The following is a 27,623-nucleotide window of genomic DNA, read 5'->3' as shown; positions in this document are numbered from 1 at the left end:
AAGGGGGCGGAGCCTATCTCCTCAGCACACGAGCGCCATTTTCCCTCACAGTTCCGCTGGAAGGAAGGCTCCCTGACTCTCCCCTGCAGTCCTGCTACAAGAATCAGGGTAAAACAAGAGAGGGGGGGCACTATTGGCAGCTAATATATAATACAGCAGCTATAACAGGGAGTAACACTTATATAAGGTTATCCCTGCATATATATAGCGCTCTGGTGTGTGCTGGCAAACTCTCCCTCTGTCTCCCCAAAGGGCTAGTGGGGTCCTGTCCTCTATCAGAGCATTCCCTGTGTGTGTGCTGGGTGTCGGTACGATTGTGTCGACATGTATGAGGAGGAAAATGATGTGGAAGCAGAGCAATTGCCTGTGTTAGTGATGTCACCCCCTAGGGAGTCGACACCTGACTGGATGGTCGTATTTAAAGAATTACGTGACAATGTCAGCACTTTGCAAAAAACTGTTGACGACATGAGACAGCCGGCAAATCAGTTAGTGCCTGTTCAGGCGTCTCAGACACCGTCAGGGGCGCTAAAACGCCCGTTACCTCAGATGGTCGACACAGACCCAGACACGGATACTGAATCCAGTGTCGACGGTGAGGAGACAAACGTAATGTCCAGTAGGGCCACACGTTACATGATCACGGCAATGAAGGAGGCATTGAACATTTCTGACACTACAAGTACCACAAAAAAGGGTATTATGTGGGGTGTGAAAAAACTACCAGTAGTTTTTCCTGAATCAGAGGAATTAAATGAGGTGTGTGATAAAGCGTGGGTTTCCCCCGAGAAAAAACTGCTGATTTCTAACAAATTATTGGCACTATACCCTTTCCCGCCAGAGGTTAGGGCACGTTGGGAAACACCCCCTAGGGTAGATAAGGCGCTCACACGCTTATCAAAACAAGTGGCGTTACCGTCTCCTGATACGGCCGCCCTCAAGGAACCAGCTGATAGAAGGCTGGAAAATATCCTAAAAGGTATATACACACATACTGGTGTTATACTGCGACCAGCAATCGCCTCAGCCTGGATATGCAGCGCTGGAGTGGCTTGGTCGGATTCCCTGACTGAAAATATTGATACCCTGGATAGGGACAGTATTTTATTAACTATAGAGCATTTAAAGGATGCATTACTATATATGCGTGATGCACAGAGGGATATTTGCACCCTGGCATCAAGAGTAAGTGCGATGTCCATTTCTGCCAGAAGGGCGTTATGGACGCGACAGTGGTCAGGTGATGCAGATTCCAAACGACATATGGAAGTATTGCCGTATAAAGGGGAGGAGTTATTTGGGGTCGGTCTATCAGACCTGGTGGCCACGGCAACGGCTGGAAAGTCCACCTTTTTACCCCAGGTCACCTCTCAGCAGAAAAAGACACTGTCTTTTCAAACTCAGTCCTTTCGTTCCTATAAGAACAAGCGAGCAAAAGGCCACTCATTTCTGCCCCGGGGCAGAGGAAGAGGAAAAACACTGCACCAGGCAGCCTCTTCCCAGGAGCAGAAGCCCTCCCCCGCTTCTGCCAAGTCTTCAGCATGACGCTGGGGCTTTACAAGCGGACTCAGGCACGGTGGGGGCCCGTCTCAAAAATTTCAACGCGCAGTGGGCTCACTCGCAAGTGGACCCCTGGATCCTGCAGGTAGTATCACAGGGGTACAAATTGGAATTCGAGACGTCTCCCCCTCGCCGATTCCTGAAGTCTGCTCTTCCAACGCCTCCCTCCGACAGGGAGGCTGTATTGGAAGCTATTCACAAGCTGTATTCCCAGCAGGTGATAATCAAGGTACCCCTCCTACAACAGGGAAAGGGGTATTATTCCACGCTGTTTGTGGTACCGAAGCCGGATGGCTCGGTGAGACCAATTTTAAATCTGAAATCCTTGAACACTTACATAAAAAGGTTCAAATTCAAGATGGAATCACTCAGAGCAGTGATAGCGAACCTGGAAGAAGGGGACTATATGGTATCTCTGGACATCAAAGATGCTTATCTCCATGTCCCAATCTTCCCTTCTCACCAGGGGTACCTCAGGTTTGTGGTTCAAAACTGTCATTATCAGTTTCAGACGCTGCCGTTTGGATTGTCCACGGCACCCCGGGTCTTTACCAAGGTAATGGCCGAAATGATGATTCTTCTTCGAAGAGAAGGCGTCTTAATTATCCCTAACTTGGACGATCTCCTGATAAGGGCAAGATCCAGGGAACAGTTAGAGTTCGGAGTAGCACTGTCTCAGGTAGTGCTACGTCAGCACGGGTGGATTCTAAATATCCCAAAATCACAGCTGATTCCAACAACACGTCTACTGTTCCTGGGGATGATTCTGGACACATTCCAGAAAAAGGTGTTTCTCCCGGAGGAGAAGGCCAGGGAGTTATCCGAGCTAGTCAGGAACCTCCTAAAACCAGGCCAAGTGTCAGTGCATCAATGCACGAGAGTCCTGGGAAAAATGGTGGCTTCTTACGAAGCAATTCCATTCGGAAGATTCCATGCAAGAACTTTTCAGTGGGATCTGCTGGACAAATGGTCCGGATCGCATCTTCAGATGCATCAGCGGATAACCCTATCTCCAAGGACAAGGGTGTCTCTCCTGTGGTGGTTACAGAGTGCTCATCTTCTAGAGGGCCGCAGATTCGGCATTCAGGATTGGATGCTGGTGACCACGGATGCCAGTCTGAGAGGCTGGGGAGCAGTCACACAGGGAAGAAATTTCCAGGGCTTGTGGTCAAGCATGGAAACGTCTCTTCACATAAATATCCTGGAACTAAGGGCCATTTACAATGCCCTAAGTCAAGCAAGGCCTCTGCTTCAGGGTCAGTCGGTATTGATCCAATCGGACAACATCACGGCAGTCGCCCACGTCAACAGACAGGGCGGCACAAGAAGCAGGAGGGCAATGGCAGAAGCTGCAAGGATTCTCCGCTGGGCGGAAAATCATGTGGTAGCACTGTCAGCAGTGTTCATTCCGGGAGTGGACAACTGGGAAGCAGACTTCCTCAGCAGACACGACCTCCACCCGGGGGAGTGGGGACTTCACCCAGAAGTCTTCCAAGTGATTGTAAACCGTTGGGAAAAACCAAAGGTGGACATGATGGCGTCCCGTCTCAACAAAAAACTGGACAGATATTGCGCCAGGTCAAGGGACCCTCAGGCAATAGCGGTGGACGCTCTGGTAACACCGTGGGTGTACCAGTCGGTGTATGTGTTCCCTCCTCTGCCTCTCATACCCAAAGTACTGAGAATCATAAGAAGGAGAGGAGTAAGAACTATACTTGTGGCTCCGGATTGGCCAAGAAGAACTTGGTACCCGGAACTGCAAGAGATGCTCACGGAGGACCCGTGGCCTCTACCTCTCAGAAAGGACCTGCTCCAGCAGGGACCTTGTCTGTTTCAAGACTTACCGCGGCTGCGTTTGACGGCATGGAGGTTGAACGCCGGATCCTGAAGGAAAAAGGCATTCCAGATGAAGTCATCCCTACCCTGGTCAAGGCCAGAAAGGATGTAACCGCAAAACATTATCACCGCATTTGGCGGAAATATGTTGCGTGGTGTGAGGCCAAGAAGGCCCCTACAGAGGAATTTCAACTGGGTCGTTTCCTGCATTTCCTGCAAACAGGACTATCTATAGGCCTAAAATTAGGGTCCATTAAGGTTCAAATTTCGGCCCTGTCAATCTTCTTCCAAAAAGAACTGGCTTCAGTGCCTGAAGTTCAGACGTTTGTCAAAGGGGTACTGCATATACAGCCTCCTTTTGTGCCTCCAGTGGCACCTTGGGATCTCAATGTAGTGTTGAGTCTCCTAAAATCACATTGGTTTGAACCACTCACCCCTGTGGAATTGAAATATCTCACATGGAAAGTGGTCATGCTGTTAGCCCTGGCTTCAGCCAGGCGTGTCTCTGAATTGGCGGCTTTATCATATAAAAGCCCTTACCTAATTTTTCATTCAGACAGGGCAGAACTGAGGACTCGCCCTCAATTTCTCCCTAAGGTGGTTTCAGCGTTTCACATGAACCAGCCTATTGTGGTACCTGCGGCGACTAGGGACTTGGAGGACTCCAAGTTGCTGGACGTAGTCAGGGCCCTGAAAATATATGTTTCCAGGACGGCTGGAGTCAGAAAATCTGACTCGCTGTTTATCCTGTATGCACCCAACAAGCTGGGTGCTCCTGCTTCTAAGCAGACGATTGCTCGTTGGATTTGTGGTACAATTCAGCTTGCACATTCTGTGGCAGGCCTGCCACAGACAAAATCTGTAAAAGCCCATTCCACAAGGAAAGTGGGCTCATCTTGGGCGGCTGCCCGAGGGGTCTCGGCTTTACAACTTTGCCGAGCAGCTACTTGGTCAGGGGCAAACACGTTTGCTAAATTCTACAAATTTGATACCCTGGCTGAGGAGGACCTGGAGTTCTCTCATTCGGTGCTGCAGAGTCATCCGCACTCTCCCGCCCGTTTGGGAGCTTTGGTATAATCCCCATGGTCCTTACGGAAGTCCCAGCATCCACTAGGACGTCAGAGAAAATAAGAATTTACTTACCGATATTTCTATTTCTCGTAGTCCGTAGTGGATGCTGGGCGCCCATCCCAAGTGCGGATTGTCTGCAATACTTGTATATAGTTATTGTTACAAAAAAATCGGGTTGTTTATTGTTGTGAGCCATCTATTTAGAGGCTCCTACGTTTATCATACTGTTAACTGGGTTCAGATCACAGGTTGTACGGTGTGATTGGTGTGGCTGGTATGAGTCTTACCCGGGATTCAAAATCCTTCCTTATTATGTACGCTCGTCCGGGCACAGTATCCTAACTGAGGCTTGGAGGAGGGTCATAGGGGGAGGAGCCAGTGCACACCAGCTAGTCTAAAGCTTTTACTTTTGTGCCCAGTCTCCTGCGGAGCCGCTATCCCCCATGGTCCTTACGGAAGTCCCAGCATCCACTACGGACTACGAGAAATAGAATTATCGGTAAGTAAATTCTTATTTTTTTTGCACTGCGGCATGCTCGAGGGAAGGGAGCAGGCACCCCCCACCCCTCCGCCACTACTCCTCCGCCAGCATCACTGCCAAGCCGGTCAGTGTTCCGGCGGCAATGAGCAGTAGGCAGCCACCAGCAACAACAGTCAGGAAGCTGTTACTCCCGGCAGCAGTAGCGTCAAGCTGCAATTCAGCCAGCGGCACGATGATCCGGGAGACAGTGGCAGCACAGGGAAGCAGTACCCCCTCCAATCGCAGCACCAACCAGGAGACTGAGGCAGCAACCCGCCCCCAGCAGCAGCACCACCCTGATGATAGGTAAGATGCATTTTGGTGTCACAAGAAGGTGGCCGGAGTAGTGGCTGGCTGTGGTCACACCCCGGGGAAAAGTGATAGTGATTTCAGTGTTCCCTTGCGCGGGGATTGGATGTGTAGATGTATGGAGGCTATGTATGTATAGATGTGAGTGGAAGTGGTTGGATGTACGAGAGCGATAGTGTGCGGATGTATGAGAGCGGCAGTGTGCGGATGTATGAGAGCGGCAGTGTGCGGATGTATGAGAGCGGCAGTGTGCGGATGTATGAGAGCGGCAGTGTGCGGATGTATGAGAGCGGCAGTGTGCGGATGTATGAGAGCGGCAGTGTGCGGATGTATGAGAGCCGCAGTGTGCGGATGTATGAGAGCGGCAGTGTGCGGATGTATGAGAGCGGCAGTGTGCGGATGTATGAGAGCGGCAGTGTGCGGATGTATGTGAGCGGCAATGTACGGCTGTATAACTGCGTCGGTGTGCGGCTGTATGAGTGCGATGGTGTGCGGCTGTATGCGTGTGGTGGTGTGCGGCGGTGTGTGGATGTATGAGAGCGGCAGTGTGCGGCTGTAAGAGTGCGGCAGTGTGCGGCTGTAAGAGTGCGGCAGTGTGTGGATGTATGAGAGCGGCAGTGTGCGGATGTATGAGAGCGGCAGTGTACGGCTGTATAACTGCGTCGGTGTGCGGCTGTATGAGAGCAGCAGTGTGCGGCTGTATGAGAGCGGGGTTGTATGGCTGTATGAGAGCGGCAGTGTACGGCTGTATGAGAGCAGCAGTGTGCGGCTGTATAAGAGCGGCAGTGTGCGGCTGTATGAGTACGGCAGTGTGCGGATGTATGAGAGCGGCAGTGTACGGCTGTATTAGAGCGGCAGTGTACGGCTGTTTAACTGCGTCGGTGTGTGGATGTATGAGTGCGGTGGTGTGTGGATGTATGAGTGCGGCGGTGTGCGGCTGTATGAGTGCGGCGGTGTGCGGCTGTATGAGTGCGGCGGTGTGCGGCTGTATGAGTGCGGCGGTGTGTGGCTGTATGAGATCGGCGGTGTGCGGCTGTATGAGAGCGGCGGTGTGCGGCTGTATGAGAGCGGCGGTGTGCGGCTGTATGAGAGCGGCGGTGTGCGGCTGTATGAGAGCGGCGGTGTGCGGCTGTATGAGAGCGGCGGTGTGCGGCTGTATGAGAGCGGCAGTGTGCGGCTGTATGAGAGCGGCAGTGTGCGGCTGTATGAGAGCGGCAGTGTGCGGCTGTATGAGAGCGGCAGTGTGCGGCTGTATGAGAGCGGCAGTGTGCGGCTGTATGAGAGCGGGGTTGTACGGATGTATGAGAGCGGCGGTGTGTGGATGTATGAGAGCGGCAGTGTGTGGATGTATGAGAGCGGCAGTGTGTGGATGTATGAGAGCGGCAGTGTGCGGATGTATGAGAGCGGGGTTGTACGGATGTATGAGAGCGGGGTTGTACGGATGTATGAGAGCGGCAGTGTACGGATGTATGAGAGCAGCAGTGTACAGTTGTGTGAGAGCGGCAGTGTGCGGATGTATGAGCGGCGGTGTACGGATGTATGAGAGCAGCAGTAATGGATGGCAGCGTCATAGGGAGGGATGTCGGAATGCTGTTATAGGATTCCTAATACAAAATGGAATCCGTATAGTGGGCGGGGCTGGCACCATGGCACCACGTTGGGCTTGATGGGCAGGTAGTGCGGCAAGCACACCCAAATTGGCGTCTGACGTCGCCCGCAGTCCACACTGTTGTGAGGAGTCAGTTAATTTTGCTGTGTAGTGCACTCACAGAGGACCTACCGCCCGTCCCCTCCTCGCATCTGAGCAGCAGGTCAGGCTCTTATTTTCTTTTTAATCAGGAGAGGCCGAGTGAACTGTGAGCAGGGGGGCAGAGCTACATGGGACCCAGAGGGGCTGCTGTGCTGCCAGAGAGGAAGAGAGAGATGAAGCTACTGCAGATCCCCAGCTGATTGTGAGGTGCCGGGTTGAAGGGTGATGTGATCACCCTTCTCCCTCGCTGCAGCTGGGGACCGCATCTAGGCTTCCTCCATCGAGGGCATGCGGCGCAGCAGTGGGCAGCGTGTAATGAGTTTGTCTGGCTCATTATACTGCTGCCTGTTGTGGACACCTCCGTCCGTACGGACTGGTGTACATGCCCAGCACAGAGGAGACAGTGTTGGTGGAAGTGCTGCCCAGCTCTGACCCTGCAGGCCTCCCTGATCTGGCTGCGGCCGCTGCTGCTGCGGCCCGAAACCCCTGCCGGTCCCCTCCATAGACTTCTGCCTGGCCAGCGCTGAGGTACTAGGGGTAGCCCAGCTGCAGGAAGGGCATGTCATTGGCTTTCTCTCCGGCAGGGGAAGGTGACAGCGGCGGAGGAAGTGCTGCCCACCTCAGACACTGCAGGCCTCCCCGATCCAGCTGCGGCCACAGCTGATGCTGCCAGGACCCCCTGATGGTCTCCTTTGTTGACTGCCGCATGGCCAGTGCTGAAGTACTGGGGGTAGGCCAGCTACGGGAAGAGTGTCTCTGCCTCAGGCTCTCTCTCTCTGGCAGGGGAAGGAAGGGCTGATTCTCTGGCACAACAGGGAGGGCTGGGCTGCAGGAACACAGCACTGGAAGAAACAGGAGGCCGAACTCATGACCAAAAAGTGAGCAGTGCAGTGATCAGCCCCCTGGTCTTTCCCTCTCTCTGGGTGCAGAGCTGTATTCTACAGAGAGAGCTGGGATGGGAAGAAGGGGAACGGCACCTGACATACACATACACGCGCAACACCTGACACACACACACATACACGTGCGGCACCTGACACACACACACGTAGCATCAGACACAATAAAATAAACATGCAGCACCTGACACACACATACACGCGCAACACCTGACACACACACATATACACATGCGGCACCTGACACACACACGTAGCATCAGACACAATAAAATAAACATGCAGCACCTGACACATGCATATACACGCAGCACCTGACACATACATATACACGCAGCACCTGACACATACATATACACGCAGCACCTGACACATACATATACACGCACACCATCAGACACACTAATATACACATGCAGCACCTGACACACACATACACACGCAGCACCTTACTCACACACACATAGACACGTGCAGCACCTGACGCACACACATGTACACGCGCAGCACCTGACGCACACTCATGTACACGCGCAGCACCTAATGCACACTCATGTACACACGCAGCACCTGACGCACACTCATGTACACGCACAGCACCTAATGCACACTCATGTACACGCGCAGCACCTGACACAGACATACGTATTCATGCGCAGCACCAGACATACACTTGTACACACGCGGAGCACCTGATACTCACACACATATACACCCGCAACACCTGACACACACACACACACACACACACACACACACGTGTGGCAGCTGACGCATACACACGCACCATCAGACACACTCAGATATACACGCAGCACCTGACACACACATACACACACACACACACACACACACACAGGACCTGACACACATACACAGGCAGCACCTGACACACACACATATACACGCGCAGCACCTGACACCACGCACTCACACGTACAAGCAATGTATTTCACGCCTACCTCCAGCCTCAGTTACAGGCTGCTGCCGCCTACCCCCCTCCCTGCATCAGCTGCAAAGGCAGCAAAATATTTTGACCAAAGTCTAAAGGCCGACTGTACACACTGAGCGATATGACCGCTCATATCACTCAGTGACGTCACGCCCCCGCCAGCCCTGCATGAAGGTCGTGGACGACAGTCCACATCCTTCATGCATGCCCTACCGACAGCGACGATTGTTGCCGACCCGCGGGGCAGCGCATCGTTCGTCGCTGGTGGCATATACACTTAACGATAAAACGAGCGACGTCGCTCAAGGAGGGGGAAAATGAGCGACGTCGCTCATTAAATCGTTAAGTGTGTACGGACCTTAAACAATTCGGTTTGGTAAATAAAATTATTTTGCACAGAACAGTGATGTTATACGAACATTTTCATTAAACATTTAAAAAATCAAATGTTTATTCTTACAGTGAAATTTTACATTTCTGAATAAAAAAAATAAATTTAAAAAAAGCGATGAAATTCCATAGACAAAAAACCTTACGGTTTCACATGTCCCATTAAGGCTTCTTAGACATGATCGAAATTTCAGAAACCTGTTGTAACTCTTCCACTCAAACTCCAAAAAGCAATGAAATTCCGATCATTAAGGCGGACGCCTTAATGGACGTGTTCCTTGCGCAATACAGATATGGTATGCCATCACAGCCTGTGGGTAAGTGCAGATTCAGCACTCTCACAGAGTGAGATTGCTGTCACTCACACAATGGTGGAGCTGCTAATTCACAGATTTGTGTGCTCATTGGAATACACACATGCAGTCTATGCAACTGAAGGTCTGAGCGGAAGACAAAGCTGCTCAGATGAGGTAAGAGTGTTGTTGATTGGAGGGAGGAGAGCGGTGTGGATGGGGGAACAGAAGTGTGTGGATAGAGGGAACACTAAGCAGCACTGATGGGGGGGGCAAAGAAACACGGGGTAATTCAGACCGCAGCAGCAGCGATCGCAGTCTGAATTAGTTTGTGAGGTGTGCACGTGCAATGGCTGCACTGCGCGTACGTACCCCAGGAGCCCAGTGAGATGCTATCAGCATCTCACTGGCTGCGATCACCCTGCCTGATTGATAGGCAGAGGGGGTTGTGGGGAAGGAGGGGGTGTGCAAACAGCGTTAGAATGCCATTGGCAGGGCATGGTCTGCACAACGGAGACGTTTCCGGACCACTGAAGGGTGGGCTGTGGCGGTTATTTCCCTGCCAAGAGCGCAGGACCCACGAAATTTACCTTCAGGATGTCGGCTACATGAATGGGGTAAGAGTGGTGTGGATAGGGGGTAGATTAAGCAGCAAGTATGGGAAGGGAGACAGAGCGGTGCAGATAGGGGAAATGGTGCAGATGGGTTGAAAACACTGGCTTGGATGGGTAGAAAACTGGTGCAGATGGGAGAGAAGACAGTGTGCCCTGTACTGGAGGAGACAGAGTGACGTTGAAGAGGGAAACACTGAGCAGCACAGAGAGAAGGAAACGGTGATACAGACAAGGCACAGGTGCGGAAAGACAGATGGTGCAGATAAGTTAGTACAGACTAGCACAGATGGGAGAACACAGCAGTAGGGATAGGGGAAGACAGCAGCATGGAGGTGTATAGGGGAAGCAAGTGTAGATGCATAGACAGTAGATGTGGTATTATAGTTTTAGCAATTAACCAAGATATTTTGAGGGAGCTAAATGTGTATACTAAGTGAGATGGATGTATGGAGTGAGAAGCTGTTGTAACACGGTGGGATTGTTGTGGTGACCGAATGGGATGGTTGTGGGCACTGTGTGGGATGGGAGCACCACAAAACTGCTCAGACCTTCAGTTGCATAGACTGCATGTGTGTATTCCAATGAGCACACAAATCTGTGAATTAGCAGCTCCACCATTGTGTGAGTGACAGCAATCTCACTCTATGAGAGTGCTGAATCTGCACTTACCCACAGGCTGTGATGGCATACCATATCTGTATTGCGCAAGGAACACGTCCATTAAGGCGTCAGCCTTAATGATCGGAATTTCATTGCTTTTTGGAGTTTGAGTGGAAGAGTTACAACAGGTTTCTGAAATTTCGATCATGTCTAAGAAGCCTTAATGGGACATGTGAAACCGTAAGGTTTTTTGTCTATGGAATATATATATATATATATATACATACATACATATATATAAAAGCAGCTATGTAAACATCTTTTTTCATGCTGCAGTCATTCATATGCACATGACAACATTGCTACTAATCTATGATAAAGAATGCTACTGAGTCCTGGGGACTCCAAAAGGACCATGGGGTATAGACGGGATCCGCAGGAGACATGGACACACTAAAAGACTTTGACTGGGTGTGAAATGGCTCCCCCCTCTATGCCCCTCCTCCAGACCTCAGTTAGATTCTGTGCCCAGGAGTGACTGGACACACACTAGGGAGCTCTACTGAGTTTCTCTGGAAAGACTTTATGCTAGGCTTTTTTATTTTCAGTGAGACCTGCTGGCTACAGGCTCCCTGCTTCGTGGGATTGAGGGGAGAGAAGTCAGACCTACTTCTTCTGAGTTAAGGGCTCTGCTTCTTAGGCTACTGGACACCATTAGCTCCAGAGGGTTCGATCACTTGGTGCGCCTAGCTGCTTGTTCCCGGAGCCGCGCTGTCACCCCCCTCACAGAAGCCAGAAGTAAGAAGCCGGGTGAGTATTAGAAGAACAGAAGACTTCAGTGACGGCAGAAGACTTCAGTAATGGAGGCACAGCGCAGCGGTCGTGCTGCGCTCCATGCTCCCACACACCAACGGCACTCACAGGGTGCAGGGCGCTGGGGGGGAGCGCCCTGGGCAGTAAGTTACTGAGGGTCATTTCACTGGCAAAAGAGGTATATTCGGTGCCCGGGCACCGTGTACGATACCCCCGCCAGTATAAAAAATGTCAAATTTAAGCGGGACTACTGTGCGCCGGGAAGGGGCTTAGCCGCACAGCTCACTAGCGCCATTTTAATCTCTTCACAGCCGCTGCAGAGACGCTGGCCCGGACCTCCACTCTCGTTACAAATACTGGGGAGCAAAACGGGGGGGGGGGGTGCGGAGAAAGTTTTGGGAATGACTCTGTCGGCACAGCCGACTGCTGATTGGGTAAATATGTTGAGTACATTGAATGCAAATGTGACGTTATTGTCTAAGAGGCTGGATAAATCTGATTCTCAGACACAAACATGGAGAAAATCTATGGAGGACGCTTTGTCTCAGGTACAGACCCCCTCAGGGTCACAAAAACGTTCATTTACCCAGATGGCAGATACAGATACTGACACAGACTCTGATTCCAGTGTCGACTTCAATGAGGCCAGTTTACATCCGAAAGTGGTTAAGAGTATTCAGTACATGATTGTGGCTATTAAAGATGTTTTACATATTTCTGAGGAACCTCCTGTTCCAGATAAGAGGGTTTGTTTATTTAAAGGGAAAAAGCCTGAGGTGAAGTCTCCCCCCTCTCATGAACTGAACGCTCTTTGTGAAAAGGCTTGGGAGTCACCTGACAAAAGGTGGCAGATTCCCAAGAGAATTTTTATGGCATATCCTTTCCCTTATAACGACAGGGAGAAATGGGAGTCGTCACACAACATGGACAAGGCTCTGTCCCGACTGTCCAAGAAGGTGGCCCTTCCGTCTCCTGACACGGCTGCCTTCAAGGATCCGGCCGATCGCAAGCATGAGACGACATTGAAGGCCATTTTCGTTACTACTGGTGCTCTACTCAGGCCTGCTGTGGCGTCGGCATGGGTGAGTAGTGCTATTGCTAAGTGGGCTGATAATTTAGCTTCTGATATGGATACCCTTGATAAGGATAACATTCTTTTGACTCTTGGCTATATCAAGGATGCTGCAGATTACCTGAAGGATGCTGCGAGGGATATTGGCCTCTTGGAATCTAGGGCCAATGCCATGGCGGTCTTGGCAAGGAGGGCACTGTGGATTCATCAATGGAATGCTGATGCCGACTCAAAGAAAGCTATGGAAGCTCTCCCTTTTAAAGGTAGTGTCTTGTTTGGTGACGGCCTTGCTGACCTGATGTCTACCGCTACTGCGGTTAAGTCATCTTTTCTTCCTTATGTTTCCGCACAACAGAAGAAGGCACCCCATTATCAGATGCAGTCCTTTCGCCCTAATAAATACAAAAAAGGAAGGGGTTCATCCTTCCTCGCTTCAAAAGGTAGAGGAAGGGGAAAAAGGTCGCCTGCTGTGTCTGGCGCCCAGGACCAAAAGTCCTCCCCCGCCTCTGCCAAGTCCACCGCATAACGCTGGGGCTCCCCTACGGGAGTCCGTGCCGGTGGGGGGCCATCTCCAAATCTTCAGTCAGGTCTGGTTTCAATCGGCCCTGGATCCTTGGGTCTTAGACATAGTGTTCCAAGGGTACAAACTGGAGTTTCAGGAGATGCCCCCCCCCACCGCTTTTTCAAATCGGCCTTGCCAGTTTCTCTTCCAGAAAGAGAAGTAGTAAACGCGGCGATGCAAAGGCTGTGTCAATAGAGGGTCATTGTCCCGGTTCCCCCGTCCCAACGGGGGGAAGGGTTCTATTCGAGCCTCTTTGTCATGCCGAAGCCGGACGGCTCGGTCAGACCGATTCTGAACCTAAAATCCCTCAAGCCATACTTGAAAACTTTCAAGTTCAAGATGGAATGTCTCCGAGCTGTGATCTCCAGCTTAGAAGGGGAGGGGGTGGGGCTTTTATGGCGTCAGTCGACATAAAGGATGCCTACTTACACGTCCCGATATATCCTCCTCATCATGCCTTCCTAAGGTTTGCGGTGCAGGATTGTCATTACCAATTTCAGATGTTGCCGTTTGGGCTTTCCACGGCCCCGAGGGTCTTTACCAAGGTAATGGCGGAAATGATGGTACTCCTACGCAAGCAAGGTGTCACAATTATCCCATACTTGGACGATCTCCTGATAAAGGCAAGATCAAAAGAGCAGTTGCTAAGAAGTGTGGAACTCTCCCTGACGGTTCTGCAACATCATGGTTGGATTCTCAATTTGCCAGTCTCACTTGATTCCCGACAACTCGGCTGCCCTTCTTGGGCATGATCCTAGACACGGAACTACGGAGAGTGTTTCTTCCGGTGGAAATAGCTCTGGAAATCCAGACCATGGTCAAGGAGTTTCTGAAACCGGCAAGAGTGTCAATTCATCAATGCACTCGAGTGCTAGGGAAGATGGTTGCGGCTTACGAAGCCATTCCATTTGGCAGGTTTCATGCCTGGGTGTTTCAGTGGGATCTGCTGAACAAATGGTCCGGGTCTCACCTGCACATGCACCGGAAAATAAGTCTATCTTTCAGGACCAGAATTTCTCTCCTGTGGTGGCTGCAAAGTTCTCACCTTCTAGAGGGACGCAGATTCGGAATCCAGGATTGGGTCCTGCTGACCACAGATGCAAGTCTCCGAGGCTGGGGTGCAGTCACTCAAGGAAGAAGTTTCAAGGGAAAATGGTCAAGCCAGGAATCTTGTCTCCACATAAATGTTCTGGAGTTAAGAGCCATTTACAACGGGCTTCTGCAAGCGAAGAACCTTCTTCAAGGTCTACCTGTCCTGATCCAGTCGGACAACATAACAGCGGTGGCGTACGTAAACCGCCAGGGCGGAACAAAGAGCAGGGCGGCAATGGCGGAGGCCACAAGAGTTCTCCGCTGGGCGGAACAGCACATGAGCGCTCTGTCAGCAGTTTTCCTTCCGGGTGTGGACAACTGGGAAGCAGACTTTCTCAGCAGATATGATCTCCATCCAGGAGAGTGGGCCCTTCATCCAGAGTTGTTTGCAGAAGTGACAAGGCGTTGGGGAATTCCTTAAATAGACATGATGGCATCTCGCCTCAACAAGAAGCTTCCGAGGTATTGTTCCAGGTCAAGGGACCCCCAAGCCAGTGCAGTGGACCCCCTGGTAACTCCGTGGGTGTTTCAGTCAATGTATGTGTTCCCCCCGCTTCTTCTCATCCCAAGAGTGCTGAGGATCATAAGACGAACAAGGGTTCAGACAATACTCGTTGTTCCAGATTGGCCACGGAGGGCCTGGTATCCGGATCTTCGGGAATTGCTCATACAAGATCCTTGGTTGCTTCCTCTAAGAGAGGACCTGTTACTGCAGGGGCCATGCGTGTTTCCAGACTTACCGCGGCTGCGTTTGACGGCGTGGAGGTTGAATGCCAAATCCTAGCTCGTAAAGGTATTCCCGGGGAAGTCATCCCCACTCTCCTTAAGGCTAGAAAGGAGGTCACGGCAAAACATTATCACCATATTTGGAGAAAATATGTGTCGTGGTGCGAAACCAGAACAGCTCCTGCGGAGGAATTTCACTTGGGTCGTTTCCTTCATTTTTTGCAGGAAGGCATGGATGCAGGCCTGAAATTGGGTTCCATCAAAGTGCAGATTTTGGCTTTATTTATTTTCTTTCAAAAAGAACTGGCCGCCCTTCCTGAGGTTCAGACTTTCGTGAAAGGAGTGCTGCATATCCATCCTCCATTTGTGCCACCCGTGGCACCGTGGGATCTTGAAGTGGTGTTACAGTTTCTTATGTCTCACTGGTTTGAACCTTTGCGAAAGGTTGAGTTAAAGTTTCTCACTTGGAAAGTGGTCATGCTTTTGGCCTTGGAGTCTGCCAGATGAGTGTCAGAATTGGCGGCTTTGTCTCACAAGAGCCCATATTTGATTTTTCATGTGGATAGAGCGGAATTGAGGACTCGTCAACAATTTCTGCCGGAGGTGGTTTCTTCGTTTCACATAAATCAACCTATTGTGGTACCTGTGGCTACGGATGCTGTGGCAGTCCCAAAATCTCTTGATGTCGTAAGAGCTTTGAAAATTTATGTCGCCAGAACGACTCTTGTTAGGAAAACGCAGGCTCTGTTTGTCCTGTATGCTTCCAACAAGATTGGAAATCCTGCTTCCAAGCAGACTATTGCACGCTGGCTTTGTAATACGATTCAGCACGCTCATTCTTCGTTTGGGTTGCCGTTGCCGAAGTCAGTAAAGGCCTATTCTACCAGGAAGGTGGGCTCTTCTTGGGCGGCTGCCCGAGGGGTCTCGGCACTTTAACTTTGCCGAGCAGCTACGTGGTCGGGTTCAAACACTTTTGCTAAGTTCTATAAGTTTGATACACCCTGGCTGAGGAGGACCTCATGTTTGCTCAACCGGTGCTGCAGAGTCGTCCGCACTCTCCCGCCCGGTCTGGAGCTTTGGTATAGACCCCATGGTCCTTTTGGAGTCCCCAGCATCCTCTAGGACGTAAGAGAAAATAGTATTTTAATACCTACTGGTAAATCCTTTTCTCCTAGTCCGTAGAGGATGCTGGGCGCCCATCCCAGTGCGGACTGTTACCTGCAGTTGTATTGTTAGTTGTAGATTTCGGTTACACGAAGTTTTCGGTTACACGATGTTAGTTCATACTGTTATCTGGTATTCCTGCTAATCCAGTTGTACGGTGTGTTTGTGGTGTGAGCTGGTATGTCTCTCGCCCTTAGTTTAACAAAAATCCTTTCCTCGAAATGTCCGTCTCCCCTGGGCACAGTTCCTATAACTGAGGTCTGGAGGAGGGGCATAGAGGGAGGAGCCAGTTCACACCCAGTCAAAGTCTTTTAGTGTGCCCATGTCTCCTGCGGATCCCATCTATACCCCATGGTCATTTTGGAGTCCCCAGCATCCTCTACGGACTAGGAGAAAAGGATTTACCGGTAGGTATTAAAATCCTATTATTGGTCACATGTTTTTAAAGAGAATGTACAGTAATAAAAGAATACTATATAAACAAATAAAAAGAGACTCACCAGGCCTTTGTGGTTCATCTCACCATGCACATGTACAGTATTTCCTGTACCACTTCATGAGGAATTATGCTTCATCTTAACCTGTCTGCCTCTGTGCTTTAATCTCATTGGACAATTTCACCTTCACCTTTCTTTTAACATAGCTGAACTGCTTTTTGCAGGTATCAGCATTCCTCATGATGATGCCCACACAGCTGACCTCAGCCCCAACTGCTTCTAAATCATCTTACAAAGTAATAAAAACAGGAACAGTATGGTCAAAACAAGAAAGAAGGTGACTTATGGTACGGTAAATAACAAGACATGAACATTGTTTATAAACATTGCTGCAACAGAAGTCATAATACCTAAATAAGCAGTAGTGCAGCAGGACACAAAGGTTTGGTGCCATTGTAGACAATGGAGAGGAGATGATATTGAAAGTGAGGGATGGTAAAACATATGAGGAAAGAGGGCCCTTCACATAAAAGTTTACAGTCTAAAGGGGTGGGGCAGACAAATAGGGGTGACATAGAGGGAATAGACAGAGAGCAAGAAGCATGGCTCCTGAGCAGAGGGTAAGGATGAGAGTCGGAAGGCTTTGTTAAAGAAGAGGGACTTGAGAGCCAGTTTGAACTTTCCAGAGAGGTGCAGAGCCTGAAAGGGAGACAGAGAGAGCACCATAGGTAAAGAGCAAAGTGTGAAGGGAGAGGAGGTCACTGATGTAAATAGAGGATTGGGTGAGGGCTTTGTAAGTGAGTATGAAAAGTCTGAAATGAGTCTTGAAGGGGAGCCAGTGTAGGGTTTGTATGAGAGCGGAGGCAGATGTAGTGCATTTAGAGAGGAAGAGCCAGACAGCAGAATTGAGAACAGATTGTAGCAGAGGCAGGTTGGCATCTGGGAGACCAGAGAAGAGGAGGTTACCATAGTTCAGTCTGGAGATGACCAGTAAGTTGATGATATGTTTGAGTTAGAAATTGTGAGAGGTACAGGATGTTTTTTTTAAGGAGAGAAAAGAGTAGTGATGAGCGCCTGAAATTTTTCGGGTTTTGTGTTTTGGTTTTGGGTTCGGTTCCGTGGCCGTGTTTTGGGTTCGACCGCGTTTTGGCAAAACCTCACCGAATTTTTTTTGTCGGATTCGGGTGTGTTTTGGATTCGGGTGTTTTTTTCAAAAAACCCTAAAAAACAGCTTAAATCATAGAATTTGGGGGTCATTTTGATCCCAAAGTATTATTAACCTCAAAAACCATAATTTCCACTCATTTTCAGTCTATTCTGAATACCTCACACCTCACAATATTATTTTTAGTCCTAAAATTTGCACCGAGGTCGCTGTGTGAGTAAGATAAGCGACCCTAGTGGCCGACACAAACACCGGGCCCATCTAGGAGTGGCACTGCAGTGTCACGCAGGATGTCCCTTCCAAAAAACCCTCCCCAAACAGCACATGACGCAAAGAAAAAAAGAGGCGCAATGAGGTAGCTGTGTGAGTAAGATTAGCGACCCTAGTGGCCGACACAAACACCGGGCCCATCTAGGAGTGGCACTGCAGTGTCACGCAGGATGTCCCTTCCAAAAAACCCTCCCCAAACAGCACATGACGCAAAGAAAAAAAGAGGCGCAATGAGGTAGCTGACTGTGTGAGTAAGATAAGCGACCCTAGTGGCCGACACAAACACCGGGCCCATCTAGGAGTGGCACTGCAGTGTCACGCAGGATGTCCCTTCCAAAAAACCCTCCCCAAACAGCACATGACGCAAAGAAAAAAAGAGGCGCAATGAGGTAGCTGACTGTGTGAGTAAGATAAGCGACCCTAGTGGCCGACACAAACACCGGGCCCATCTAGGAGTGGCACTGCAGTGTCACGCAGGATGGCCCTTCCAAAAAACCCTCCCCAAACAGCACATGACGCAAAGAGAAAAAGAGGCGCAATGAGGTAGCTGACTGTGTGAGTAAGATTAGCGACCCTAGTGGCCGACACAAACACCGGGCCCATCTAGGAGTGGCACTGCAGTGTCACGCAGGATGTCCCTTCCAAAAAACCCTCCCCAAACAGCACATGACGCAAAGAAAAAAAGAGGCGCAATGAGGTAGCTGACTGTGTGAGTAAGATAAGCGACCCTAGTGGCCGACACAAACACCGGGCCCATCTAGGAGTGGCACTGCAGTGTCACGCAGGATGTCCCTTCCAAAAAACCCTCCCCAAACAGCACATGACGCAAAGAAAAAAAGAGGCGCAATGAGGTAGCTGACTGTGTGAGTAAGATAAGCGACCCTAGTGGCCGACACAAACACCGGGCCCATCTAGGAGTGGCACTGCAGTGTCACGCAGGATGTCACTTCCAAAAAACCCTCCCCAAACAGCACATGACGCAAAGAAAAAAAGAGGCGCAATGAGGTAGCTGTGTGTCACGATCCGGGTATCTGGACGCCATTTCTTACCCATCAGATGCCTCCTAAGGCTGGCTCAGCGCTCCAGGACCGGATCCCATCTGTTATCCTAATGTTCACATTCCTGCATCCTCTCCTGTCTCTCTGAGACGCTGTCACAGTAACGCCTTATTACATCTGGCATGGCGTCTCCCGCGGCCTCCGCCGCCGTCCCTGAGCTTCTGCATGCAGAGTGTCAGAGTGGCGATTACGTCAGCCGTGGCCTCCGCTGTGTCCGCGTGGTTGGATGTGCACTTGTCAGCCTAGCGTCTCCTGTCTCCAGTGGCCGGCGCCGCCATTACTGTTTTCATTACCACATGGATTACAAACCAAACTTCCCTCCAAGTGTCTGCATGGGCGCAGCCATCTTGGATTCTGTCAGCTGATCATTTCCTCCAATCTGTTGTCAGTATTGTTAATCTGCATAATTGCCTAGCCAATCCCTTCCTTGCTGCAGGTATAAATACACTGTGCCTGAGCAAGGAAGGCGTCAGTGCTTTGGTTGTCAAACCTAGTTCCTGTTTGTCTCTCTCCTGTGATTGTCTTCCAGGTTCCAGCTCCTGTCTCAAGACTTCCACCATAGAGACCCGCACCAGCATTCCACCTGCGGTGTAGCCTGACTCTCCAATCCATTGTGGATTCATCTGTTTCCAGCTACAACATTACCTGCTTCCAGCTCAGCTTCCAGCAGAGTACAGCTTCCCTTAAAGGGCCGGTGTCCTTTCTACACTTTACCACTCTCCACCGGTATTATTATTTCTCCGCTCTCAAGTTCTACATTTCAGTTCATATTTCATCGCTCCCAAGTTCATTTATTATTTAACTGGTTCCAGCCAGTATCCACTCCGTGCTAACAACAGTCTGGTTCCAGCCAGTATCCACAGCAGCTGTTTTACCTTCAGCAACCCAGCTTTTCCTGGAACACCAGCTGGCACAATCCTGGGTTATCTCCATTGCTACAGTCGGGCCTGGTAAGGACTTTCCATCTAGAAGATCATAAGAACTATCTCACACTACCAGTGCCCTGTGGCTCCTGCCATCCTGTAGTACCCAGGAACTGTATTTATTATTTGCTGACTTTTACGTTTTCTTTTACTGCTGCTGTGTTGCGGAGTTGTCATAATAAACATCATTGACTTTTATCCAAGTTGTCGTGGTCACGCCTTCGGGCAGTTATTATTCATGTTACTTACATGTCCAGGGGTCTGATACAACCTCCCAGGTTCCGGTACATCTCAGCCCCTACAACTGAGGCTGCCTCCCGTCAGCTCAGGCCCTCAGTTGTGACAGTAAGCACTGACCTAATGAATCCAGCCGGAGAACAGGATCAAGCGGCCAGGCCGATGCAAGAACTGGCAGCCCGACTAGAACATCAGGAGGCTGCACAGGGCCACATCATCCGCTGTCTCCAGGATCTCTCTACTCGGCTGGATGGGATTCAGACAACTCTCCGTGGATCAGGCGCATCTGGTGCGTCAACCACAGTGACTCCAGCTATAACCCCACCCACCTTACCCATTTCTGCTCCATGTCTTCATCTTCCAACGCCAGCAAAATTTGACGGATCTCCAAGATTCTGCAGGGGATTTCTCAACCAGTGTGAGATTCAGTTTGAGCTACAACCTGGCAATTTTCCCAGTGACCGTACAAAAATTGCCTACATCATCTCTCTTCTCAGTGGCTCCGCCCTTGACTGGGCATCACCGTTATGGGAGAGGTCCGACACCCTGCTATCTTCTTACACTGCATTCGTGTCAACATTCAGGCGCATCTTCGACGAGCCAGGCCGGGTAACCTCAGCTTCATCCGAGATTCTCCGTTTACGCCAGGGGTCACGTACTGTAGGACAATATCTGATACAGTTCCAGATCCTGGCATCCGAACTGGCATGGAACGACGAGGCCCTGTATGCTGCATTCTGGCATGGCTTATCTGAGCTTATTAAAGATGAGTTAGCTACCAGAGACTTACCTTCTAAGTTAGATGAGCTAATCTCACTCTGCACGAAAGTTGATTTACGTTTCAGAGAGAGAGCAACTGAGCGTGGAAGATCATCTGCTCCAAAATCTTCTGCTCCTCCTCCTCGTCAACTGTCACCATCTAAAGATGAGCCCATGCAAATTGGCCGTTCCCGTTTAACTCCTGCTGAGCGCCGAAGACGTCTCTCTGAGTCTCTTTGTCTTTACTGTGCAGCTCCGTCTCACACCATCAATGCCTGTCCCGAACGTCCGGGAAAACTCCAAACCCTAGCTCGCCCAGGAGAGGGCCGGCTAGGAGTAATGATCTCCTCTCCATCTCCTCATGATTGTAATCTCCCAGTCTCGCTTCAAGTTGCTCAACGTTATCGGAACGTCATTGCTCTCCTTGATTCCGGAGCAGCTGGGAACTTTATTACTGAAGCCTATGTTAAACGGTGGTCCCTACCCACCGAGAGACTTCCTTCCTCCTTTTCCTTAACTGCCGTGGATGGCAGTAAAATTTTTGATACTGTTATTGCTCTAAGGACTCTACCAGTTCGTCTGAGAGTGGGAGTTCTTCATTCCGAACTTATTTCACTTTTAGTGATTCCAAGAGCCACACATCCTGTGGTCCTGGGCCTTCCATGGCTCCGTCTTCACAATCCTACAATTGATTGGACGACTACGCAAATCCTGGCATGGGGTTCCTCCTGTGCAGAGACATGTTTGTTTAAAGTATTGCCTGTCTGTTCTTCCTCCCCCAGGTCGTCTGATGTTCCACCTCCTCCATATCAAGATTTCACGGATGTGTTCAGTAAAGCTTCTGCTGATATCCTTCCTCCTCATAGAGAATGGGACTGCCCGATTGATCTCGTTCCAGGGAAGGTTCCACCTCGAGGCCGAACTTATCCGTTGTCTCTGCCTGAGACGCATTCTATGGAGGAATACATTAAAGAGAACCTAGCAAAGGGGTTCATTCGACCTTCTTCTTCCCCAGCCGGCGCAGGCTTCTTTTTTGTAAAAAAGAAAGATGGTGGTCTGCGGCCGTGCATCGACTACAGAGGTTTGAACGACATTACCATCAAGAACCGTTATCCTTTACCCCTGATTACTGAGCTCTTTGACAGAGTTAGCGGAGCTACCATCTTTACAAAGCTGGACTTGCGAGGTGCATACAATCTCATCCGGATCCGTGAGGGTGACGAGTGGAAGACCGCCTTTAACACCCGTGACGGACATTATGAGTACCTCGTCATGCCCTTCGGATTGAGCAATGCTCCAGCTGTCTTCCAGCATTTTGTCAATGAGATTTTCAGAGACATTCTATACCGTCATGTCGTGGTCTATCTAGACGATATCCTCATTTTTGCCAACGATTTAGAGGAACATCGTTTTTGGGTTAAAGAGATTCTGTCCCGTCTCCGTGTCAATCATCTCTATTGCAAATTAGAAAAATGCGTCTTTGAAGTCAAGTCCATTCCGTTTCTAGGGTACATTGTGTCCGGTTCCGGACTAGAGATGGATCCTGAGAAACTACAAGCAATTCAGAATTGGCCGGTACCCTTAACCCTCAAAGGGGTCCAGAGGTTCTTAGGGTTCGCCAATTATTACCGAAAGTTTATACGAGACTTTTCCACCATTGTGGCGCCTATTACTGCTTTCACCAAGAAGGGTGCTAACCCGTCCAAGTGGTCTGAAGAAGCCATGCAAGCTTTTCATCTTTTAAAACAGAGGTTCATCTCTGCGCCTGTCCTGAAACAGCCTGACATCGACTCTCCTTTCATCCTAGAGGTGGATGCCTCCTCCGTTGGAGTAGGAGCGGTGTTATCTCAGAGGGCTAAAGATGGCCATTTACATCCTTGCAGTTTCTTCTCCCGGAAGTTCTCCCCAGCTGAGCGCAACTATGCCATTGGCGACCAGGAGTTGCTAGCCATCAAGCTCGCTCTAGAAGAGTGGAGGTATCTGTTGGAGGGAGCTTCTCATTTAATCACCATACTTACAGACCACAAGAACCTTTTATACCTGAAGGGCGCACAATGTCTCAACCCTCGTCAGGCCAGATGGGCACTTTTCTTTTCCAGGTTCGACTTTAAACTCCAGTTCTGTCCGGGCTCTCAGAATCGCAAGGCCGATGCCCTTTCCCGCTCATGGGAGCAAGAAAATGAGTCAGAGTCTTCAGACAAGCATCCTATTATAAATCCGTTGGCATTCTCCACGGTAGGGATGTGTTAGGGTCTCCTGCCCTGTGCTGCCACGTCGTCATGGCAACCGGGAGACAAGTGCTAGTGGAGTAACCTGAGCGCAGCTGATACTCCGGTTCGGGTCTTTTGCTGTGCAGTGGTTATAGGCTCTGTGCACGGCAGGGGATCCGGTGCTGGTTTTTGTGCTCACAGTCTGTGAGGTCTGAGTGGGGCGTGGACAGCACCTGCTTTATAAGGCCTCTTTTCAGGGTAAGCAAATGCTGCTGAATCTCTGTTGGTTAGTCAGTTCATGAAAGTTAGCCAGTACTGTGTAGCTTTGTATTTGTTTGTTGCTTACTGCAAATAGGCCTGGGGATTTGGTATTACACTCTGCCAATCCAGACCTAGCAGTAAGACTGGAGTCAGTCGTTTAGCTTGCTGGGGTTCTGTTATTACTCTGTGAACTTAGCAAGTTTGCGGCTGTATTCTAACACTTGCCTGTCTAATCCTGTCTCACTGTGCTAGGTGTCAGGGGTCAGTTTAGTGGCAGTAAGCTTAAACCTGTGCACTGCAAGTGAGAATCAGGATTGTGGAGGCTCTCCTTGTGTCTATCATTCCATCTCTGACCAAGGAGTTTACTGCCACACCCGTTGGTAACCCTTTAGGGTTTTGCTGTTGCCCTTAGCAACAGCATTTCGGGTTCTCTACGTATTAAAACACAACATCTTGCTTTTTACATCTGAGCAGTTCTAATACAAGGGAGATACCCAGTTCCTTAGCCTCTGGGCTTCTCTGTTCACTGTGTGTGTATTTTGTTACCCTATCACCTTCTGTGTACGTTATGTCATATTCCCCAGTTTGTCTGTGAGTCCATTTGTTTTGCATAACAGTTCAAACACCAGTACATTCCTGCAGACACTGGAGTGCATAACAGTTCTGACACTAGTACTTTCCTGCAGGCACTGGTGTGCATAACATATTCAGCAGCCTAATACTCCTGTTGAAATTTTGTGGGAATATGGAGCATACCCCTCAAAATACGTTGCAACAGGTGGTCGATCAGGTGCAGGTCCTGACTCGACAATTTAATGATTTGTCCATTAAAATGCACACCTCCCAGGCTGCTGGCGGAGCTCCCGCAGCAGCAGCACCTGCAGGGGTTAAGGAGCCGAAAGTAAATCTCCCGGATCGTTTTTCTGGAGATCGCTCGCAGTTCTTTTGTTTCAAGGAGAGCTGCAAGCTATACTTCCGGCTTAGGCCTCAGTCTTCTGGGTCGGAGATTCAGCGGGTGGGCATAGTGATTTCCTTGCTACAAGGAGACCCACAGGTCTGGGCATATGGGTTGCAGCCTGACTGTCCGTCGCTTAAAAGTGTTGATGCTTTTTTTACGGCACTGGGCATGTTGTATGATGACCCTGACAAGACGGCCTCAGCCGAGGCTCAGATTTCGATCCTTAAGCAAGGGCGAAGGCCAGTTGAGGTTTACTGTACGGAGTTTCGGAGGTTGGCCCATGATACCCAGTGGAATGACCCAGCCCTGAGACACCAGTACCGAAGAGGTCTTTCTAACCATATAAAGGACCAACTGGTACAATATCCCTTGCCTGATAGCTTGGATCAGCTCATGCAGTTATCCATCCGGGTGGATAGACGGCTGAGAGAGCGTAGGCTTGAAAGGGAGACTGAGATTTCCTTCCTTCCCAAGGGAACCTCAGACTCTGAGGAATTTTCTGAGGAGCCTATGCAGATTGGGGCTACCCGCCTCTCCTCGCGTGAGAAGACGCGGAGGAGACAGCAGGGGTTGTGTTTGTACTGTGGGAATAAAGGTCATGTGGTAGTATCATGCCCAGAAAAGCCGGAAAACTTCAGGGCCTGAGGGTGATGGGAAATATCCTGTCAGGCCAGAAGTCAGAATTTCCCAAGAAGACTTTTATCATTCCGGTGACCTTGAAGATCCTCGGTCAAACTGTCAAGACTGAGGCCTTTGTGGACAGTGGGGCTGACGGGGTTTTTATGGACCGCCAATTCGCCCTAAAACACTCTGTTCCCTTAGTACCCTTGGCATCGGAAATTGAGATTTGTGGGTTAAACGGGGAACCATTATCCCAAGGTAAAATTACCTCTTGCACTAGCCAGATTTCTTTGTTTATTGGAGCCACACACTCTGAAAAATTGTCCTTTTATGTGACTGTCTGTACTTTTGCCCCATTGGTGTTGGGGTTACCCTGGTTAAGGGCCCACAATCCTCAATTTGACTGGGTCTCTGGGGAGATTCTTAGTTGGGGTACTGATTGTTTCAGGAGTTGCTTGAGCCTTCCAGTCAGGCTCTCGCAGCTAAGTTTGCCAGGATTGCCAGGGTGTTATGCAGATTTTGCGGACGTGTTCTCCAAAAAAGTTGCAGAGGTACTACCTCCCCATCGCCCCTATGACTGTGCCATTGATTTGTTGCCAAATGCTAAGCTTCCCAAGAGCAGGTTGTACTCCCTGTCACGTCCTGAGACTCAGGCTATGGCAGAGTACATTCAGGAGAACTTGGCTAAGGGATTTATCAGACCTTCACAGTCTCCAGTTGGGTCGGGGTTCTTCTTCGTGGGTAAAAAGGACGGTTCGTTGCGACCCTGCATCGACTTCAGGGAATTGAACCGTATCACGATTAAAAACTCATACCCACTGCCTCTCATTTCGGTCTTGTTTGACCAGCTTCGTACTGCCACCATTTTTTCTAAGATTGACCTACGCGGTGCGTACAATCTAATCCGAATAAGAGAGGGGGATGAATGGAAGACTGCCTTTAATACCCACTCAGGGCATTATGAATATTTGGTGATGCCTTTTGGGCTCTGTAATGCCCCGGCAGTCTTCCAGGATTTCATGAATGATGTGCTCAGGGAATATTTGGATAGATTCTTAGTTGTATACTTAGATGACATCCTAATCTTCTCCCATTCCCTGGAGGAACATCGGAAGCATGTACGCTTAGTCCTCCAGAAACTCAGAGACCACCGGCTTGGGGCGAAGCTGGAGAAGTGCGAATTTGAAGTTCAGCAAATCGCATTTCTAGGATATATTATCTCCCCAGAAGGTTTCCAAATGGAGGGTTCCAAGGTACAGGCAGTCCTGGATTGGGTGCAGCCCACTAGTTTGAAGGCGCTTCAGCGTTTCCTGGGCTTTGCGAATTTTTATAGACGATTTATCACTGGATTTTCGTCTATAGTGGCGCCCTTGGTGGCACTCACTAAGAAAGGGGCGGATGTTGCTCACTGGTCTTGTGAGGCTAAAGCGGCTTTTGCCCGTCTCAAAAGGGCATTTGTTTCGGCCAAGGTGCTGCGACACCCAGATCCAGAGCGTCCTTTTGTGGTGGAGGTGGATGCCTCTGAGATGGGTATTGGGGCAGTGCTTTCTCAGATGGGAGTGTCTGATAATCGCCTTCATCCCTGTGCTTACTTTTCCCGTAAATTTTCGCCTGCCGAGATGAATTATGACGTGGGTAACCGGGAATTGTTGGCTATTAAGGATGCACTCGAGGAGTGGAGACACTGGCTTGAGGGGGCTAAGTTTGTGGTCTCAATTCTCACTGACCATAAGAATCTGGCATATTTAGAGTCAGTGAAGCGTCTCAATGCCAGGCAGGCACGATGGGCTTTGTTTTTTGCTCGCTTTAATTTTTTGATAACATATCGCCCTGGGTCAAAAAACATCAAGGCTGATGCGCTCTCGCAGAGTTTTGCTCCAATCCAGGAGACCACCGAGGAGCCGTTGCCCATTGTTTCCCCATCATGTATTAAAGTGGGCATTACCCAGGACCTCTTATCATTAGTCCTTAGAGCACAGGAGCAGGCTCCTCCAGACCTTCCGGTAGGTCTTTTGTTTGTGCCTCCTAGGTTAAGACAGCGAGTGTTCCTGGAATTCCATGCCAAGAAGTCGGCAGGTCACCCGGGTATTGCCAGAACTCGGGAGTTGCTATCTAGGGCGGTGTGGTGGCCCTCGGTGGCTAAGGATGTGGATCAGTGGGTTCGGGCATGTGACATCTGTGCCCGAAATAAGACTCCTAGAGGGGTTCCTGTTGGCCCATTACATCCACTCTCTATCCCATCTAAGCCATGGACCCACATTTCAATGGATTTTGTGGTGGACTTGCCCAAATCCTCGGGGATGACAGCCATCTGGGTTGTCGTTGACAGGTTTTCGAAGATGGCGCACTTCGTTCCACTGGTTGGGCTGCCATCAGCCAGACGCCTGTCTGAATTATTTATGCTGCATGTTGTGCGTCTCCACGGGTTGCCACTTGATGTGGTCTCTGACCGCGGATCCCAGTTTGTGGCCAAATTCTGGAGGGCATTTTGTTCCGATCTC

Source organism: Pseudophryne corroboree, chromosome 9 (genome assembly GCF_028390025.1).
Source record: "Pseudophryne corroboree isolate aPseCor3 chromosome 9, aPseCor3.hap2, whole genome shotgun sequence".
NCBI classification, from domain to species: Eukaryota; Metazoa; Chordata; class Amphibia; order Anura; family Myobatrachidae; genus Pseudophryne; species Pseudophryne corroboree.
Note: the sequence above shows the minus strand (reverse complement) of the source record.